This window comes from Cupressus sempervirens, chromosome 6, assembly GCF_028749045.1.
Source record: "Cupressus sempervirens isolate cs-2001-9-10 chromosome 6, ASM2874904v1, whole genome shotgun sequence".
In the NCBI taxonomy this organism is placed as follows: Eukaryota; Viridiplantae; Streptophyta; class Pinopsida; order Cupressales; family Cupressaceae; genus Cupressus; species Cupressus sempervirens.
In genome coordinates, this window is record NC_143123.1 from 153,995,972 (window position 1) to 154,017,859 (window position 21,888).

A 21,888-nucleotide genomic window follows, 5' to 3' on the forward strand; every position below is an offset into this window, starting at 1 on the left:
TTTGACCTGATTACAATATACAACTCAACTTATAGAATTCAAATCACCATTGAGCTCTTCTTCATTTGCCTAGCTTTTAGTCTCTACAACTCTTGATAGCTTGCCCTCCTTTAAAGATTAGTCTCCTTGAGTCTTCATGCTCAATGTACTAGTGCAATCATCTCTTCTTGACCACTAGTAGAAGTAGAGGCTCTATGCTCTATTCTTCCTTCTCCTAGATGCCTTCTCCTTGACTCCTTGCTAACCACTTCACAATTTGGCATTCTAGTAGCTCTTTCTTTTTGGTTTATGAATTCTTAAATAGAATTCTTGGATTTTCTTTTCCCACTTGATTCTTCCCTCCTTTAATTTAAATTAATATGGATTAGGCAGGATTCATTTTATCTAACCCATATTATGTTTCCTCTAGAAATATCATGAAGAATCCTCTTGAATTTTCTCAAAAACTATATATGTAGTGTTTTGTGCCACTAGCTCATCATCCTTTTCCTCCAAAAGTTCATAAAATTCTAGGTAAAAACTATGTCAGCTCAGATTTGGTGAATCTTGAATTTTAAAATAATGTAGTAGCTCAACACTATTGAAATCCTAATACTCGACACATAGTGTGTTACTCGGCATCAATTGTGTTTTTATTGATGCTCAAAACCTAAAGTTCACTTGGCACCAACTAAGATTTTTTGATGCTTGGCACTTGTTACTTTTCTCAACACCTAAAATTCACTCGGCACACACTAGATTTTCTGATACTCAGTTCGAACTAAAAATTTGCTCATCTTCAACTAGCTTTCTTAGCACTCACTGATGAACTTAGTTTAAGCTTTGCAGTCATTCTTATTATAACTTATTCGTCCAATGTTTCTAAGTGTGGCCAACCTTTGTATCTTGAAGTATGTTATCAATACATCATTTAACCATTTTCTTAACTAGTCCTTGCACTTCATTACAACATCATAACTCAACTTTTCCCTTAGGTGCTCTTGTTACATCTTGTTGATCAAATCATCTTCATCAATCAACTAAGTGATAGTACTTGGATCTTATAATAAATTTCCATTCCAAAAAATAGTAGGTTTGACATCAATGACAAAAAAATGATTTAAAAAATTCTTTTAACAACAATATCTTTCTTTAATCTTCAATCTTCTTCATCAATGATCTTTTCAATTAGATTTCCAACAATCTCCCTCTTTGGCATTGATGGCAAACCAAACTGATCAAACATCAAACTTAACTATTCAACCACATGCTAACTAGGTTAGAACTTTAAGTCAAATGTCAAAAAGAAAATTGTTACCATTAGTTTTTACATCTCCATCTTTTGATCTACTATCCTGATTGCTTCCTTTCTATTTCTCCCTCTTAGATGTTGTATCCTTTCTTTTCTTCTCTCCATCTCTATGCATTGCTTATCTTCTACTATTCTTTATTTGTTCTTATTAGCTTCTTCATCTTTTCCTTCAACTATTGATCATTTCTATCTACTTCTCCCTCTTTCTTCATTCTTTATCTACTAAATAGTTGTTGTTCAGTTTCTTGATATTTCTCCCTCTTTGACAACAATACCAAAGAGACATTATTTCAGCATCTCATTATGCAAGTGTACCATTTGAAAGTTCATTCAATTTCTCCCTTTGTCACCTTGCTTGTGACTGATTTGGAGCTTCATCACTTCAGTTACTTCAGGCATGAATCCTAAAGTAATCATCCTCTACATCAAGTTGTAATATCTCAACAATTAGCTCGTTTGATGCAGCGTAGTCTTTCTCTTTACTAAAGTAGCCTTGGTTAGGGGTATCACCCCTAACTTACCTCTAAGATACTCAAAATCATTTTTAGGTAGTGCTTTTGTGAAGATTTCAGCAATCTGTTCCTTTGAGCTAGCATATTCCATCTTCACTTTTTTGTCTTCCACCAATTCTCTTACATAGTGATACTTGATTGCAATATGTTTGGTTTTAGCATGCATTACAAGGTTCTTTGATATTTTGATAGCACTTGTCTTATCACAATAAAGTATCATAGGGTCATTTACCTCTTCCTTCATACCTTGCATAAAATGTTTGATCCATACAATATTGGTGTAATTTATAGCAGCTGCAACATATTCAACTTCTACAGTGGAACGTGAGGTACAACTTTGCTTTTTTCTGGTTCATGTAATCAATCTTTTCCCAAGAAAAGTGCTCCTCCACTAGTGCTTTTTTTGTCATCAATATTACCTCCCCAATCTACATTAGTGTAAGCTCTTAGTTCAAACTTTTCACTCCTCTTGTAGTACAAACTAAAGTCATAAGTTCCTTTTAGATACCTCAGTATTCTCTTCACTGCCATCAGGTGATTTTCTCTTAGATTTGCAAAAAATCTTGCCACTATTCCAACAACTAATGCAATGTTTGGTCTACTATGTACAACATATTTCAACTTTCCAATTATTGATCTATATATTGTCTGATTTACTTTAGTTGACTCATCATTCTTTGATAACTTATGTCCTATTGCCATTGGTGTGCTAACTAGTTTTGAGTCTTCTAACCCAAATGTCTTGAGTATCTCCTTGATGTATTTTGATTGGGTCATAAATATGCCATGTTTCAATTGATGTACTTGCAATCCAACAAAGAATTTAATTTTTCCAAACATTGACATTTCAAACTCATGTTTCATTTGATCAGCAAAATCTTTGCATAGAACATCTTTTCCTCCAAATATTATATCATCAACAAAGATTTTAGATATCAAAATGTCTTTACCTTTTTCAACCTTGATGTACAAGTTGTTTTTGTCATCTACTCTCTCAAATCCTATCTTCACAAGATATTTGTGTAGTCTCTCATATAATGCTCTAGGTGCTTGCTTCAAACCATAAAGTGCCTTGTGCATTTTGCAGACCATATCCTTGTTCTTTTCATCAACAAATCTCTCTGGTTGTTCAATATAGACTTCCTCTTCTAATATACCATTCAAAAAAGTAGACTTCACATCCATTTGATAGACTTTGAAACCTTTGTAAGTAGCATATGCAAGTAATGTTCTTACTGCTTCCATTCTTGCAACAGGGGCAAATGTTTCCCCATAATCTAGTCCTTCTTCTTGTGCATAGCATTTGCAAACTAATCTAGCTTTGTTTCTTGTTATCTCACCATTCTCATCAAGTTTGTTTCTAAATACCTATTTGGTACCAATTACATTCTTATTAGCTAGTCTAGGAACTAAGGTCCAAGTTTTGTTCTTATCAATCTAGTCTATCTCTTCTTCCATAGCTTTATACTAGTCATCATCTTGAAGTGCATCTTTCATTGTTTTGGGCTCAACCTTGCTTAACAAGCATGATTCATTCCTTAGTCTATTCTTTGTCATTGGTTGGCATCATTGTCACCAATCCTTTGATTTGTAGGGTGATTTCTTCTCACATACTTGGCTAACCTTGGTTCTATCCTTCTTTCCATGTTTGATCCTTTAGCTTTAGAGTCATTTTGTTCTTCTTCATCTGGTACTTCATCATTTATTTCATGTATACTATTTTTAGAGTTAGAATGTGCATTTTCTTCATTCTACAACTTGGCTTTTGAATGTAGCTCGGCATTCACTGGCTATGACTCAGTTGATACTAAAAAATTTTTTTGATTCCTAACTTGATTGGCAGCATGTTCTTCAATAGTCATTCCTTCATAGAAATATACAAAAGATCTATAATCCTCTAATTGATCTATAATCCTCTGATTGCTTGGACTCATCAACTTGGATTTTTGCATGCTCATCAAAATTTACATTTGCACTCTCCACAATTTTGTTAGTGTTAGTATTCAAACACTTGTATGCTTTGCTTCTAGTGGAGTATCCAAGGAATGTGCCTTCATCACTTTTTGCATCAAACTTTCCACTTCTAATGTCTTTAAGAATATAGCATTTACAAGCAAAGACTTTGAAATGTTTTATAGTAGGTAAGTGACCATACCACAATTCAAAAGGTGTTGCATTTGTACCTTTCCTGACTTGGACTCTATTCAGGGTGTAAACAATAGTACTTAAAACTTCTCTCCAATACTTTAGAGCTACATTCTTCTCCATCATCAAGGTTCTTGCATAGTCTATCTCTAATCTAATTCTTCTTTTAGCAATGCCATTCTGAGGTGGAGTTCTCGGTGCTAATATTTTCCTTTTGATACCTTTGTCATTGTAGAATATGTCAAATTCTTTTGATGTAAACTCACCTCCTCTATCTAACCTTAGGCATTTTAGACTATTTCCTATTTCCTTCTCAACTCTGGCCAAATACCACTTGAACATTTGAAATGCATCATATTTTTTCTTTAAGAACATAGCAGTCATCATCCTAGAATATTCCTCTACAAAAATCATTATGTATTTATCTCCTAGGTAACTTTGCACTTCTATTGGACCACGTAAGTTTGTTTGGACTAACTCTAGTACTTCTTTGGAAGCATATGTTTTTATTTTGAAACTAGACTTGGTCATCTTCCCTAGTTGACATTGTTTGCACATTGTATTTTCAGGCTTCTTCAGTTTAGGAAAACCTCTGAATTTCTTCATTTTGTTAATGCTAATCAGATTGTCAAAGTTAACATGACACAACCTTTTATGCCTTAACCACACATCATCAAGTCTAATGACAAGACAAGTTGCATCTTTCATATCTAGGTAAAATAGATTATTCCTAGTTTGTTCATCTTTTCCTATCAGATTTCCATTAGTATCATAGATCTTGGTAGACTTGTTTCCAAATTTTACTTTGCAACCTACATTGCCTAACTATGGTACACTCAACAAATCGTAGTTCAGTCCTTCAACATAGTATGCATTATCACATAAAATTTTCTCTATAAGTTTAATTGAGCATTTCCCTTTTATTTGACATGGAGCATCATTACCAAATCTAACACTATTTCCATCGTATTGAGTAAAGGTAATGAACTTACTTTTGTCTCCTATCATGTGATGTGAGAATCCACTATCTATGATCCACTTGTCATTCTTGTTTACATAAGTTACTAGTGCTATAGCTTCATCTTCATCTGATTCATCCTTCATGGCCACATAGACTACTTCATCATCATTCTCATCAGAGTCTTCTTCAACAATGTAGCATCTCTTGCCATTTTCCTTGTAGTCTTTGCTATCATCTTCTCTCTTGTTCTTATACTTGTCTCCTTTTTTGTAATTCTTCTTCTATGTACATCTTGCAGCAATATGGCCTACTTCATTATTTTTGAAATGTATGATAGGGATCTTACCTTTGAATTTACCTTTGCCTCTATGGAATCTTCTAGCTAGTAGCGCTTCCAATTGTTCCACATCTTCCTCATCTATATTGCTATCACTGGATGCATGTTTTCCTTTTCTTCTCTTTTTGTTTGATGTCACCTTCTTAGTGTCCTTCAATATTAGCTTGGCCTTGAAAGCATATTCAAGGTTCTTAGGTCTGTAGTTGTCAAAGTTGGACAATTCAAATGTAGTAAGTCTTTCTACAATTCCTTCAAATGTTAGTGTGTTCCTTTGTACACACCTTAGTTCTTGGATGGCTAAAACTCTAATAGCATAGATAGGGAGCAGGGTTCTCAAGTATTTTCTATTGACAGTCTCTTCTTCCAATTGACCACCTAGACTCCTTATAACACTTACCACTTCTTTCATTCTAGCAACATTTTCTCCTTCCTCCATTTTCATGTCATCAAACTTTCCTCTAAGGCTTTCTCTCTTTACACTCTAAACATTTAGATCTCTTCCATAGATGTCTATTAGGGCTTTCCATATTTTGAATGTAGTGTCACAATCTTTGATGTCATCATATTCTACATAGCTGAGTGTAGAGGCAATCTCCAACATTGCCTAATTGTGCTCCTTCCTTTTGTTCAAATCATCTGTAGTAAGAGGTCCAGCTAGGTCTATGTGTTCTATTCGACTTGAAGTTTTTTTGCATAATCACCTATTGATCCAAGGTGCAATTTCATCAAAATTTTTCATGCAATAAAGTTGTCTTAGTTGAACTTTTCTCTTGGACATCTTCATCTTCCTACTTATAGTACCTTGAAACTAAATCAGCAGATGGCTCTAATACCAATTGTTAGAAATACTTTAGAATAACTCAGAGCTAGGGAGTAGGGGGGTTGAATCAGTTATTCAAGGTCAAACATGTCCAATTCAAAATTTTTACTAAGTTTAGTAAGCCCATTCAACCATTCATTCATCCAAGCTTAAACATTCCTATTCAGCAAGTTACTATAAATCAAAATGCAAGCATAACACATAAAAAGATCAACACATAACATAGTAATTTACGTGGTAACCCAATTTGGCAAAAATCACCAATAACATGCTACTCAATTCTCACTCTTCTAAAGTGATGCCTTGTAAAAGTCCTACCCTGTTAAATGCTTACAACACACTATTAAATGTGACATGGTTAAAGGATTTAACCACCCTGTTAGAAGTGGGTCTGATTAGAGGACTTTAGAACATTCACTTAGAATGCCACCCTATTAAAGGATTTACAAATGGCTATTAAACCAACCTAAGTCCATAGGATTTCCATATCTAATAAAATTTCTAGAGAGTATTAGAAAGTCTTTGACATGATTACAACATACAACTCAACTTGCAGAATTTAGATCACCATTCAACTCTTCTTCATTTGCCTAGCTTTTAGTCTCTGCAACTCTTGACAACTTGCCCTCCTTTCAAGCTTAGTCTCCTTGAGTCTTCATGCTCAGTTTACTAGTACAATCATCTCTTCTTGACCACCAATAGAAGTAGAGGCTCTATGCTCTATTCTTCCTTCTCCTAGATGCCTTCTCCTTGACACCCTTCTAACCACTTTTCAATTTGGCACTCTAGTAGCTCTTGCTTCTTGGTCTATGGCTCCTTAAATAGAAGTCTTGGATTTTCTTTTCTCACTTGATTCTTCTCTCCTTTAATTTCAATTCATATGGATTAGGTAGGATTCATTGTATCTAACCCATATTATGTTTCCTCTAGAAACATCATGAAGAATCCTCTTCAATTTGCTCAAAACCAGTTTACGTAGAATTTTATGCCATTAGCTCATCATCGTTATACTCCAAATGGTTCAAAAAAATCTAGGTAACAACTATGTTAGCTCAGATTTGGTGAATCTTGACTTTTAAAATAATGCAGTAGCTTTGCACTATTGAAATCTTGATACTCGTCACATACAGTGTTACTCAGCATCAACTGTGTTTTTATTGATGCTCGACACCTAAAGTTCAATTGGCACCAACTAAGATTTTCTAATGCTCAGCACCTATTACTTTGTTCAGCACTTGAACTTCACTTGGCACACACTAGATTTTTTGATACTCGATTCCAACTAAAAATTTCCTTAGCTTCAACTAGCTTGCTCAACACTCACTGATGAACTTAGTTTAAGCTTTGCAGTCATCCTTATTATAACTTATTCCTCCAATATTTCTAAGTGTGGCCAACCTCTGTATCTTGAAGTATGTTATCAATACATCATTTAACCATTTTCTTAACTGATCCTTGCACTTTATTACAACATCGTAACTCAACCTTTCCCTTAGGTGCTCTTGTTACATCTTGTTGATCAAATCCTCTTCATCAATCAGCTAAGTGATCGTAATTGGATCTTATAAGCAATTTCCATTCCTAAAAATAGTAGGTTTGACATCAATGACAAAATAATGATTGAAAATATTCTTTTAACAATAATCTCTTTCTTTGATCTTTAATCTTCTTCATAAATGATCTTTTCAATTAGATTTCCAACAAAGATTAGTGTAGGAAGTGATTCCATGGACCTTTTCTTCCTTACAATTGGTATTAGAGCCTAGCCAGTTTTTGATCTATTTGTTGGGTACAGGGTTTTTTGAGCTAATCAAGGTTTGACTGGGAGCTTGTGTAGATGTTTTAAGTTTTGTGTTGCAAGATTGCAAAGATGGAAAACATATCAAGGAGGATTGATCTAGAGAAGTTTTCTACCACAAACTTTGAGATGTGGAAGCTAAGAATGGAATATCTATTGACTAATTGGGATCTATGGGATGCAATTGATGAGAATAAGATAAGGCCCATAGATCTATCTTTAGCTACATAGTATGATGTGATAGATAAAAGATCTAAAGGTGTCATTAGATTGTGTCTTACAGAATTGATTATGATTAATGTCCATGAAGAAATTACTATGAAGAAGTTTTAGAAGAAGCTAAATGAGATCTATCAAGAAAAATAACTTGCGAACAAGATTTTCTTGAGGAAGAAGTTGTATACCTTGAGAATGGAAGAAGGTAGATGAATTTCTAAGTATCTTGAAAGTTTTAATATGCTGGTGACTTAGTTGACCTCAAGTGGAGTGTCGATGGATAAAGAGGAAAGGTGTCATATATTTCTTTGTTCATTGCCAGACTCATGGGACAGCCTTGTCATGGCCATAGGGAGAACTTCAATTGTCTTGAAGATGGAGGACATTGTTGGTTCTCTACTTTCTAAGAAGATGAGAAGGAAGGTCTCTTTGAATTCCAAAGAGGCTTTGAGTGTTCAAGGAAGACCAAAAGAAAGAGGCAAGAATGAAAAGTAGCATTGCCATTCTAAGTCCAAGAATAAGAGGAGATCAAAATCTCATGGTCAATCTAAGGCACTTTGCTGGAATTGTGGTAAACTTGTACACTTCTTAAAGGACTACAAAGAGGGAAAGAAGAAGAAGAAGAAGAAGAAGCAAGATTTTGATTTTGAGTCCAAGAAGGAAGATGGAGATGTTTTCATCATAGCCTTGGCCACCCATGTAGGTGACAATGCATGGTTGATAGACTCAAATGCATCTTTTCACATTACTCCTAATAGAAATTGCTCTAGTGAGTATGAAAAAATTGATTGTGGTAAGGTGTATTTGGGTCATAACTCAGTTCTTGATATTGTTGGTCATGGAAGTATTCATGTGAAATTTCCTAATAGAAGAATTAGAAGATTTGATGGTGTCTTTCATATCTCGAGACTAGCAAGGAATTTGTTATTTGTTAGCAAACTAATTGATGCAGGTGTGCATGTATAATTTTTTGAAGTAGGTGTGAAAATGATGAGAGGTACTATGGTGATAGCAAGAGGATGCAAATTGGGTATCTTGTACCAGATTTATGCATGCATGGTTGAGTGCAATAGTACTTCTAATAAGATTATGAAGAGGACTACTTTGTTGGAGAAGGAGAGGGTTTCTCTTTCAATAGATGGTCATGATTTTTGGGTACCCAAGGGTGCTCTATCTACTAAATCAAAGTTGTCTATATAGAAGACTATGTTATGGCACTAGAGACTCAGCCACATAGGTGAGAAGGGTCTACAAACCTTAAAAAATAAAAACCTTGATGATGGGTTGAATGACTACAATCTTGAGTTTGATTTTTGTGAGCATTGTATCTATGGTAAACAAAACCATGTTTAATTTTACTCAAATTCTCATAATTCCTCATGTATTTTGGATCTAATCCATTTGGATGTATTTAGCCTAGTTGATGTTCCTTCTATTGGTAGATCAGTTTATTATGTTTCTTTCATTGGAGGGTGGGGTTTTTCTCCCGAAAGGGTTTCCCCATGGTAATCATTGTGTTATGCATTTATTATTATATTATTATACATTTATTGATATCTCTATAATAGTTAGTTGAATTCCCATAATTATCCTCTCAAGATTAGTGTAGGAAGTGATTTTACACGCCTTTGCTTCCTTATCGAATAAACACTAAGTTTTACAAGCTCGCTATTTTGGACACACATATGAGTCTAGGAATACAACATAGATGTTAGACCCTAGTGTGGTGCATTGGTGTCTTGTACATATATAATAAAATTGGATGGAAATAGAATGTAAAGTAAACTAATATAGTGCTAAACTAGGGATTCAAGACAAAAAAGAGAAAATAATAGAGTATATAACTAATATAAAGGAAATATTCTATGAATGTGAAATAAGAGAAAATGATATAATAATAAACTACAAATATCAAATAAAGATAATCTAATGAAATGAGATAATAACTAGATTATGCATAGTATAAAATATGAAATAAAGAGATAATATGAAGCTATTTTAATGAATGATAATGTAGTCATTTTTTAAGCTCACAAAACCATAAATAAAACCTAGACATAAACAAGATAGATAAAGGGGTTGGTGTGATTATTTGGAGACTTTCATTAGTCAAGTCCCTATTTTGGTGTCTCCTCCTTTACAATAAAAACTAAGACATAATAAATTTTTGATAGATAATAGCATAAAGGTAACAAAAAACTCTATTATGAAATAGAAAGATATGTGATAGATAATATGCTTCAAAGACACAAATAAAGGATGAGAGAACTCCCATACAAGAGAGATAATATCAAGTGTGTAACATGTACCTAATAAATGACAATTAGAATAGCTTGAAAATATAAAATAGTGATGGATATGGAGAGCCAAGAGAAATTTTAGAGTGTGAGAGTGATCAAACGAAGTCGAGAATGAATAGAAATGGAGTTGTACATAGAAAAAATGAAGGCCAAAAGAGGGGTTTTTTATGGACTCGTATAGAATCCCATATGGGGGATCCCTCATTAGGGAAATTGTAAACATAGTTTGACAATTTTTAACACTCCAAAGATATCCTACACCTCTGTTGATTTGTTGATGCTAGTAAATTATATAAACATCTTTGCTCCATGCACTTATCCAAAACTATCAAGGTTTTAGGGTTGGAATCTTGAAGTGGGTGATGAGTTGGTTGATGATAGGGATGTCATGGATGTTGAGTCTTAGGATAAAGTGGGAAAATGGAAAAATGGTTTTTTACAAGGGAGTGTAAAATTTAAGCAATTTTTGTTCCCATTTTAGTGAGCATATTATCCTTTAGAGGAAAAGAAAAGATAAAATACAAGAAGACTTACCTAACTTACCTATGGGAATTTTCTCATGTTAGGTTACTCCTAGCTAGGAATTCGTAATTTTTGATGAGTTATATATATATATATGTGTGTGTGTGTGTGTGTGTGTGTGTGTGTGTGTGTGTGTGTGTGTGTGTGTGTGTGTGTGTGTGTGTGTGTGTGTGTGTGTGTGTGTAGGAAAGAATGCTAGATGATGAAGATAATTTGTTCAATATGAGATCAAAAATAGTAAGCTCATGTGGCTAACAAGTTGTGTTATGCCAAGTTCCCATATGATAGGGAATTTTTTGGTAATTTTCAATACATGTAGAAAATTCTATATATGCATGTGATAGGGAGAATTTTATTGTGTGCTTCCATACAATCCAATTTCTAGATAGGCACATGATAGGGTGGCTTAGATACAATACACCAAAGCACATAGCTTTAATCTAGCTAGCTATGTGAGGATAACTTAAGATCACGATGATACTATAGCAGTAAGCTAGATAGGAGTGTGATAAGGAAATAATAAGACACAATGATAGTGGTTTATCCCCCAGGAAGATAGATGATGCTGAATTTTAAAAAATCTTGTAATAAAAAACTTATGGTGTGGAGATATCATTAGGAAAGGTCAAATCCAACACATATAGAAAAAACCCCTTGGGATAGAATATAATACTAATAGGGGAGAATGGATCATTCCAAGGAAGGAAATATTTTAGTGTAATTATACCATACATGATATTATCAAGGAATATCACTTCCTAATGGGTGATGCATGTTTCTACAACATCTACACAAAGACAAGGGGATCTAATGGGTTAGCATCAAAACCCAAAATCATTGATATATCTAATCTTAGGGGATATTTCAGCTCTTATATCCTTGGATTGTATTTAAATATATGAAGCTAAAAAAATCAAAATATTTGTCAATATGGAAGGTGTTCCTAAATGTCCCCAACACTTTTTATCATCCCCAAATGTTGAAAATAAAAGTATGATAGAGAGAGGAAGTAGATAATATATAGAAGAAGGTGCATGACAAAAAAAGTCCATTTTTCTAGCTACCAAAAAATTACAAGGGTATTCCATGAGGGAACAAAAATGAAAGATAATTAGTAGGGAGATCATGAAATCACATGCCAATCTATAGATGTAGAAGCAAGTACCAACCTCACAAGTCATCCATTAATAGATAATCATTCACCAAATATTTATAATATAGGAAGGGAGGTCAAGATCACAATGGTAAAACTATGTTGGAAGCCCTAGGTTCCCTTCCAACAACAAGAGCCAAGGATGGAGTAGTCAAAAGGTCCTCATTTAGGAGATCTACTATGGTGATCAAGAGAGATTATATGAAGACTTCCATCAAAACCATAACCTCCTCCAGTGTTTCAAAAACACAAGCATCAATTCTTGCATGAGAGCCATGCGGATATACATATAAAGAAGCTTCTTTTTTGGCCTCTATGAAAGGGGAGGAAGTGAACTTAGGAGAAGTTCAAAAATTTCTCCATTGTAAGAAATAAGGGCATGCTATAGAAGACTTGTGATGCCTGCAATCTAGGATAGGATCCTACTCAAACTTTCTCTTAAAGAATAGAGCAGAGTTCCTCTACTCTACTATAGCATCCTTTAGCAAATATGGGAGGCTATCATGATGATCATGAGATAAAATGGATGTGGTTTGAGTGGTAATTATGATGCTTGATATAAATTGCATGTGAATCATGTTCACATGTTTAGAAAATGGTAGGATGGGTAAAAGATCGAGGATCTACAAAGGCTCTTGTGAAGGGGAAATAAATGCCTACAATCACTTAGCATGAGTTAGATGGTCACTTCTAGTATAGGGGAGAATTAATAAGGTAGTGATAGGATGAGGGGGAAAAAAGTAGGATATAGAGTAGAAAGTGGAGGCATTAGTGCACATAACCTCAAGAGATTTTATTTATTCCCTCACAGTGTCCTTATGAGACAGGGACATCTTCCATCAATGATACTTACACTCACACACAAGATAGTTCTGATGTATATGTATGGCATGTATGATAAGGTTGTTAGGGTGTGATACCATCCTAATCTATGGGAGAGGTTATTGATTCTATTTATGAAACTCAAGCAGTCCCAATAAATAAAGTATGAGGTGTGGCTAATGATGGAGGCCCTAGAGGCCCAATTACATGTAACCTTCCCTCATTTTTTTCTTGTGAGTAGCTATGAATAGGTGGTCCCCTCAAAAGATGAGTAGAAAACACCATAAGGGATTGTGCAATGTTATGAGGCTTATTTACATGACCATAAATGGTAGGGAAAAGTATGTCTTCAATGATGGGCATGGTGGGAGACAAGGACAAATTTGGATTTTGTAGCAAGGGTGTCTAATCCCTTATCCACATTTGATGTCAAAGTAGGAATAGAAGACACAAATACTTTTTTTGTAAAATTTAGTAGGAGAGATGTTTTCTCATGGGAACACACTATCCTTGAGCTCCTAATGATGAAGGGACAAACAAGATGCACATTGATCTAACTTATAAGAAGGTAGAGTAGTGAAAGGTACTACATATCTCAAGATCATCTTTCCTGCCTTACATTCCAGATATGCAAGGAACATGACATCCTTCTAGGGATGAAAATGACCTATTGAAGTAAGCTAGAATGATCAAGGTTAAAGCCCTCGTTGGACACTAGTTTATGACATCCAATATCCTACATAGTATGGGTAGTCCTTTCATGAGGGAACTTGAGACATTTTTGATCAAAGCTGGGATGACTCCAATAGAGGTCAAATAGAGAATTCCTATTTTGAGGCTAGATACATTCAACTCTAGAATCACTAGGAATGTTGAGAAGACCACCTAGGGTTTCATTCGAATCATTAGCATGGTTGGCCCAAAAGGATGTACAAACAATTTTATGTGCATTCATATGGTGTCCTCACACTCATCATATTTTCCTTGATACATGGAGGATGTACCTCCTATATGATAATGTCAACTTGACATGAGGGGTCTACCAAGACAACCCTACTAGATATTATATTAATAAGATCCAAAAAATAAAGAGAAGACTCTCCACTATACGACTCATCCAAAGGGGTAAAAGAGATAGTTGTTTCTAGTACCATTTGGACTTGCAAGGAAATAAGTGTGATGAACACCATGTTTACATAGGAACTATCCCTTAGAGAAGGAGGTGATGATGAAACTACTATAAAATTGGATGAATGTAATGGAAAAGGATTAGTATATTTATGTTTTTTTTTTTCATCTTATCAATGGAATTTTTTGATTTATGCTTCCTCTAATTTACCTTGATGGTGCTCCTATCAATCTGGTCTTACACTAGGTATCAAATATGCACACAAACCATATATCATGACCATGTACATGATGGTATTTATTTAATGTTGAACTATCATACCATCCTGGATAAGGATAATTATTAAGAAGGAGCCCGATCTTTGGAAGAGTCACCAAATTATCCTTGAGTAACTTCTATGAGACACTATCATAGGAATATACTATTCTAGTGAATGTTTGACTCCTTCTACCTCTCAACACTAGGTTGTGTCAATTCCATAACATTAGACACAATTTGTTTTTTTTTAAATTCTCTAGAGGTAGAATCCCCTACATAATAATTTGAGGAAACCCCAAACTAAGGTATGGTTGATGATGTTACATCAATGTACTACAATGACAAGTAAATTTTTTGTATTGATATAGGGAAAAATTTTCCTTAGAGATGACTAAATATTACTAATTAACATCCTTTGGAGATTGACATTAGATATGGAATAAGGTACTTTGATAAAGATGGAATGATATCTTGAGATGAAATTAGTAAATTTCTTATTTGGCCTCTACTTACGATGTAAAAGGTCAATAACTCTAACCTTTCTTCCAATGTTTTCATTTGATAGAGCAAGAAAAGTATTTGGTAAAATGATCAAAGTAGGTCATAATAGAATAGTTAGGAAGGGAACTATACCATTCCATGGTAGCTCCTTTGAGAGATTAGAAGAATATCTTAAGAAAGGCATAATCCATAGTGTAATAATGGTTGCTTTGAGTTAAAAAGAAATCAAAATGGATCTATGGATCTCCATCAATTTTTTACCTTTAAAATTTAAGGGCAGCCCCATGTAGAGAAAAAATATCCAACACTTGCATAGTCAAGGATCTGAGATGATAAAAGGGAGTCAAAGAACTTTGATCAGTGACAGTTGACAAATTGACTAGCTGTTATTGTAGCTAACCCATATTTTGTAATATGGTGTTCAAAATTGAATTTCTAGGGGGAGAGAGAGGCAATGGGTTATTCCTGCCCCTATGAAAGGAAGATGGTCATTTTTTTGTGACTCGCTCACCACCACCACTCTTAGAATTAGAACTGGTATTTTTTGAACCAAACACAAAGTTGTTCATTTTTACTATAATACTAGAAATAGTAGTACTACTTCAAAGGATAAAGTAGTACTATTTCTAGGAGTAGTGATTTTAGTAGCTTCTACCATGTAAATAGATGTTCCAGGTATGGTAAGATCTATCTATTATATAGTAATACCCAAGTGAGTTTCATGTTGGCCAAGAGGAGTGAGAGATATATTTTCCTCTACTATCTTTCTTATCATGAGGAGTACTTTAATAAGCCCTTCTTTATCTTCCACCAATAATTACCTTAATTTATAGATTGTTTATGTAGCTTCAATATAGGAACCTTTTAACTTAATGAATGTTTCAAGGTTCTATAGAATTTCCTTTAATGATTGGATCTTATCAAATTTAAGCATGAGAGTTGAATCATGATCTACAACTAGAAAGGATTCCAATGGAGAACTATCATGTGTGGAGTGATGGAATTTTTCCTTCAAGTATGAAGTGCTAAAATTAGGATTCCAAAGAATTGTAATCCTCTTAGATCATTTACATTCATGTTCTTGGAAAACAATGGTCCTAATCTAGCACAATTGTACTAGTCATGGGGATAACTATGCCTTCTATACCTTTTCACAATATATCTTGACATAGTTTGATTTTTAAATATCACAGGGATTCGCCACATTCATATTTATTTGGGCAGTTATTCACACCAACTTCACAAAAATGTGGGGGAGAAAATTAAATAATACATTGATTGAAAGATCAATCAAAGTCTTAAGGATTGAATTATCTCCTCACACCACCTCTTGTTGCTATATAGGAGTGCTAGGGAGATCATCCATAATGAAGAATTTACTTGGATACTTAAGTAAGGTTGAATGTGAGTGTTAAGTATAAATATCTTTAATGTGATTTAATAAAGATTGAATTAGATGTTTATAACTAGAGTAAGTGGATGGATAAAAATATTATAATTATAGAAAAGTAAAGAGATAACTATAATGACCAAACATTGAGCTCCTCAAGATCACTATCTAAGACCTATGTGTGAGTCTAGGACAACATAGATGTTGGACCTTGGTGTGACGCACCAACATCTTGTAAAGATAGAGTACAAATGGGTGGAAATAGAATGTAAAGTAAATTAACAAAATGCTAAAATAGGAAGGAAAGATAATTAAAATAAACTAAAAAATTATAAAACTAATAGAAAGGAGCTATTCTAGGAATGTGAAATGAGAGGAAAATGAAAATAATGATAAAACATGAATACCAAATGAAGATAATCTAAGGAAATGTGATGATGACTGAAACATATGTAGTATAAAGTTGAATAAAGAGATAACATGACCCAATTTTTATGAGTAATAATGTGGTCGTAGTTGAAGCTCACAAACTTGTGAGGAAAACCTACAAGTACAAATAAGAAATAGAAAGGGTCTATGGTGGTTGTTTGGAGACTTTCCTCAACCAAGTCCATGCTTTGGTGTCTATGCCTCCACAAAAACCATTTAGATACAAGAAATCAGTAATAGATAACCAAATAAAGGTAATCGACAAGTTTATTATAAAATAGATAGAAATAAAATAGATAATATACTTCAAAGGTACAAATGAAGGATGAGAGAAATCCCTTACAAGAGAGAAAATCTCAAGTGCATGATGTAGATCCAAGAAATAATATCTTGAATAATGTGACAATGCAGAAAGCTACATAATAGTGATGGATATGGAGATCCAAGGAAACTTGTAAAGTGTGAGGGTGCTCAAATGAAGTCCAAAATGAATAGCTAAGGAGTTGTAAGAACTTGTAAGCAAACCAAATAAGGCTAAAAGAGGGTATTTAATGGACTCAAATAGAACCTTGTGCACAAGAGACATCATTAGGGGTGTAAAAAATGCATGTTGAGAATTTACATAATGCTCCAATGACAACATGCATGTCTATAGATTTGCAGATGCTATCATGCTAGGTGAACTTCTCTACGATGCATAGTTGTCCAAAATTGTCAGAATTGCATGGTGGGAATCTTGAAGTGAGTGATGATTTAGTTGATGATAGGGATGATGAGGATTTTGAATCTTAGGATAAGTTAGGAAAATGCTAAAATGACCTTCTACACATGGGTGTAAAATCTAAGCCATAACATCTACTTTTAGCCCAACAATTGGATCTTTCAAAAGTAATTCTATTTGAGTAAGATCACCGAACTTACCACTCCAATTTTGGTTTAAGTCATATTTTAAAGCTACATAAAATACCATAGGTAGATCTTTAGAGGTGGAAAAGGGTTAATTGGGTTACTTTAAAACTACCTTTGCTCACATTCTTCTTGAAATGGACATGAAAAAAGATCTTCTAATAGAAGTATCTTTAAATGTGGCTAGTGGTATATTTGTGCTACCAACTTAGATTATGAAGGCATCCCATTTAGATGTAGAAAATACTTCTAGACTAAATGCATACCAATAATTTCTCAAAAGAAATGGTACATAAACATGTCTCCTAGTGGAAGGAGTCTTCCCCTACACTTTATTCAATTGCAATAAGGGGGAGTGATGAACCAAAAGATTAAAGAAAAATTATAGCAAAAGTCAAAGCTTGATATAATGAGGGATCTATAGATTTCAAAGAATATGGTCTGAGACAAAGGAAAAGAAAACTTGCAGTGTGATCTTGATAAGACATCTTTAGGAGAAACAAATAATTCCTCATCTACAAATGTGAGCACAATAGGGGAAAATTATCATAACTAGATATGGAACTATGTCTCAAGATTGGAGGAGAAGAGTGAAACTATTTTCAAGTTCTTACCTCATTCTAAGTCTTTTAGAAATAGTGCCATGAATGAATATGGTCTTGATAATACAAACATGGATCTTGGGGGGTAGCATGGTGTGCCATTAAAACAAAGAATCAAATCTATCATTCGCTTGAGGTGGACTAAGGAGGTTACTCAATTGTAAGAAGGTTGGAAAGTAGTTTAATGGAAGATGGAAAATAAATCTAGGAAATTAGGGGACTTTGATATGATTATCCACTCTCATTTAATGAGTGGATCTACTTTAATCCTTGGTGTGAAGGCTTATTTAATGAATCTTATCTTGTGTTAGTTTCTTGGTGAGGTGGGACCCTTCCTATATTCATCCCTAGTTTGGACCAGGTCAAAACCCATTTATTAATAAAAATCCTTTATCATTGATAAAAAAAGAAAGTAGACTCCCTAATTTTATCAAAAATAATACAATCCCCCCCAACCCCCCCACATTTCTCTATTATCCTAATGATGGATCACATTGTGCCATATGAAACATCAATGCAAATAATATTTAACATAATGAGATCTTAACAAACATTGAACAACTAATAACATGTGTACAATTGTGGGACTCATTCCATTTTGTAAGTACACAAAGATATTGAAGAACAAATCAAAGGTCTAGTACTTTATCCTCTCACACAATACTTATATTATATTATATAATTATATTGGCATGCATGATTTTTAAATTCACCTACACACCGAATTAGGGGGAAAAATAATGGATAAAAGAAAATATTGTATATTTTTATACTAGTTTTTACATAGTTGTAGTGCTTAATAAATATAGTTGGTTCATGCCATACCCATAATTAATTAGCTAAGATCAATTGTATGCCACCTTCTAGTAGGAAATTATCCATATCCATGGGCCACATAATACTAGAGACTAGGTTTTGTGGCTTGATCTTGTACACCACATTCAAAATTCACATATCACACTCCAAAGCTAACTTTTTTGGAAACTATCTATTATGTCATTGAATTGTATGCCATAAAAAATGAATTGAGAAACTATAGGTATGTTAGTATAAAAACTTATAGATTATTAACATACATAAAGTGACAACATCACAAAAAGGAATTTGATTTAGGGGCATCCAAAGTTTAGTACATTGAATTGAGAAACTATAGAAAAACAATTATAAATAACTTATAGAAAGTTTCCATCCATAAAGTTATAGCATTACTCATGAGAGATTTGGTTCAAGAGTATTCGAAGTTAAATTTTACATTGAATTAAGCAACTATGGACATATTAAGTATATAAAGAGGTTATAGAACATTACAACAAGAAAATCAAATTAGAGACATTTGGTTAAAGAATACCCAAAATTGAGTTCTACAATTAGAAATTCATGTGCATATAATAAATTGTCATTTCTAAAGATTTGACAACTACCAAGACAAGCTTAAGATCCTACTCTCATCTTAGAAAAAATGTCATTAATTACACTATGTACAATCTTAGTCACAAAATAAAGATTAAAACATTAACAACACCCAAAATTAAATTCCACAATTAGTAATTCATGATGTGTATACAATATATTATCAATCTCTAGAGGTGAGACAAGCTTGGGATCCCCCTCTAAGGTTAGAACAAACTTCGTTATCACACTAAGCACAATCTCATTCAAACATTGCATACTTTAGAAAAAGGAAAGTCCAAATGAATAGAAGTACACTTCAATTACTCCCTAGTTGAAATGATTAAAATGAATTTCAGATCACATTAAAGAATCAAAGCAAGTTATATAACATACCAAAATTCAGAGTTCCCATGTGGCCATAGCTTTTGTGCATATTGTTGAATCAAACTAGAAGTGAGCATTGATGGGAAACATATGGCTTCCCCAACTGAAAGACCAATGCCCTTGGAATACCCATCAAAGGGAAGACAAATGGCTCTTTCTTTTACTTGGGATGGAAGATCAAAGAGATCTCTAGGAACTGAGTCCACACTATTTAGAATCTCCTCTTCCACTCCATGATTGACAATGTGAAAACTCCCCATTCCTCACAAGCTTCTTTTACTTGATTACATAGACTTTGAAGACTAGGATCACCATCTTCAAACTCTGATAGAAGTGTAGAAACATCAATTATTGGGAGATCGTTCATAGTCAGTATGGATAGATGAAAAGAATGTGGGTTTACTTGTATGTTCATTCACTTATAAGGGAATACTATGTCAAGAAAACAACAAAAGAAAGAAAATGTAAAGAGATAAAACTTATGATGGCAGTTCATTGATTATGTACAAAGAATGTGGTTCATTCACTTATAAGGGAATATTGCATCAAAGAAAGTAAAGAGATAAAACTTTTGTTGGCCATTCATTGATGATCTACATATGTTTGGACATATTGTAAGATTTTTTTGTCCTACTTGTTGCACAAGGTTGGCTATATAAAGACATGAGGTTTTATTATTATTATTATATTTTTTATTGATACCATAGTCATAGTCATTATACGCACTCTACAAGAACATAAATAAAATAAAATAAGAGGGTTAGGTTGGTTTTTCTTTTTAAATGTTTGTGTCTATATATTAGCAATCATATTTTAGTGTACAATGGGTATGCTTTAGAAATGTGAAGAGGCCAATTTTTTGTCTATATTTTATAAATATGTGAAGAAATATCAATTATTTGGAGGTCAGGCTCTGAAGAAACCATTGTGAGAAGAAAATTTTAAGGCAATAGAGGTAAGTGTTTTTGATGAAGGAACATATTAATAATTTGGGATGAGAGATATGTAAGTACACTTGATAGTCACATTCACCTTGCATGAGCTAAGTCACGTTAGTCAAATGCCTTAGAATTTTTGGTACGATGTCTCAATTTGATGATAGAGCTTCTTGTCAAACTTTTTTTATGATTTAGTTGTATGCAATAATTAATTTATTCTTGTATATTAATTCATTTAAAAGCTCTGTTGCTTTTGTCTTATAGACTAGTTGTCTTGTGGACATCATTAAGAAATATGCATTCATTCAAGAGATAAAGACACGTATAGAATTTATTTCTTTATTATTGAAACTTTAATTTAAAAAATTAATAACATTATACCTATTTTTTATGAATATAGTGTCTACATATCTATAGGTGCTCATGTTTTATAAATTGATTTATCAATTTAGAAGATGATGTTATGGAATCATAGGATGACAATACAAATGAGAAAGTCTAAAGGTATTAGAAAATCAAAAGTTTTTTTTAATGGATTAAGTGGTTATAATCTTAAATTTTACTTTGTTAACATTATGTATATGGAAAATAGAAATATATTTAGTTTTATTTCTATATCATTGAAATTTACAAAAATAAGAATGTTGCTTCCATTTTTATAATGTTTATATTTTTTAGATATGTGTCCATGCTTGGAGATTGAGTTATCAATTTAGAGGATATTGTGATGGATCTAGATGATAGACCACACAAATGAGAGGAGTCTAAAGGCATTGAATTTTTTTTTTTTAAGGGGTTAAGTGGTTATATCTTAAGTTTAACTTTGCTAATGTTATGTATATGAAATGTAGATATATTTGGCCAAATTTTTCTAGTGTACGATCATGAAAACATCCCTTATGATGCTGGGAGCTCAACAAGACTTGATCATTTTTAGAATATAGGCTCACAATCTCATACTTGTAGAAAAAATTCTTTGTGGTGGCCCTCAGATGATTTTCTCATAGAGTATATACCCCTATTGGGAAGCCTTTCTTGCATATCTAAATGTCCATAAAAAAATAGAGCTATATTTTATTTTA

At 33.3% G+C, this 21,888-nt stretch overlaps 1 pseudogene; it reads right to left on the reverse strand.

Annotated features, from left to right (window-relative positions):
* LOC149551701 (C4-beta,C20-epoxidase-like) overlaps positions 1-20,235 on the reverse strand; it is a 28,233-nt pseudogene extending 7,998 nt beyond the window's left edge.
* Between the last annotated feature and the right edge of the window lie 1,653 nt (positions 20,236-21,888).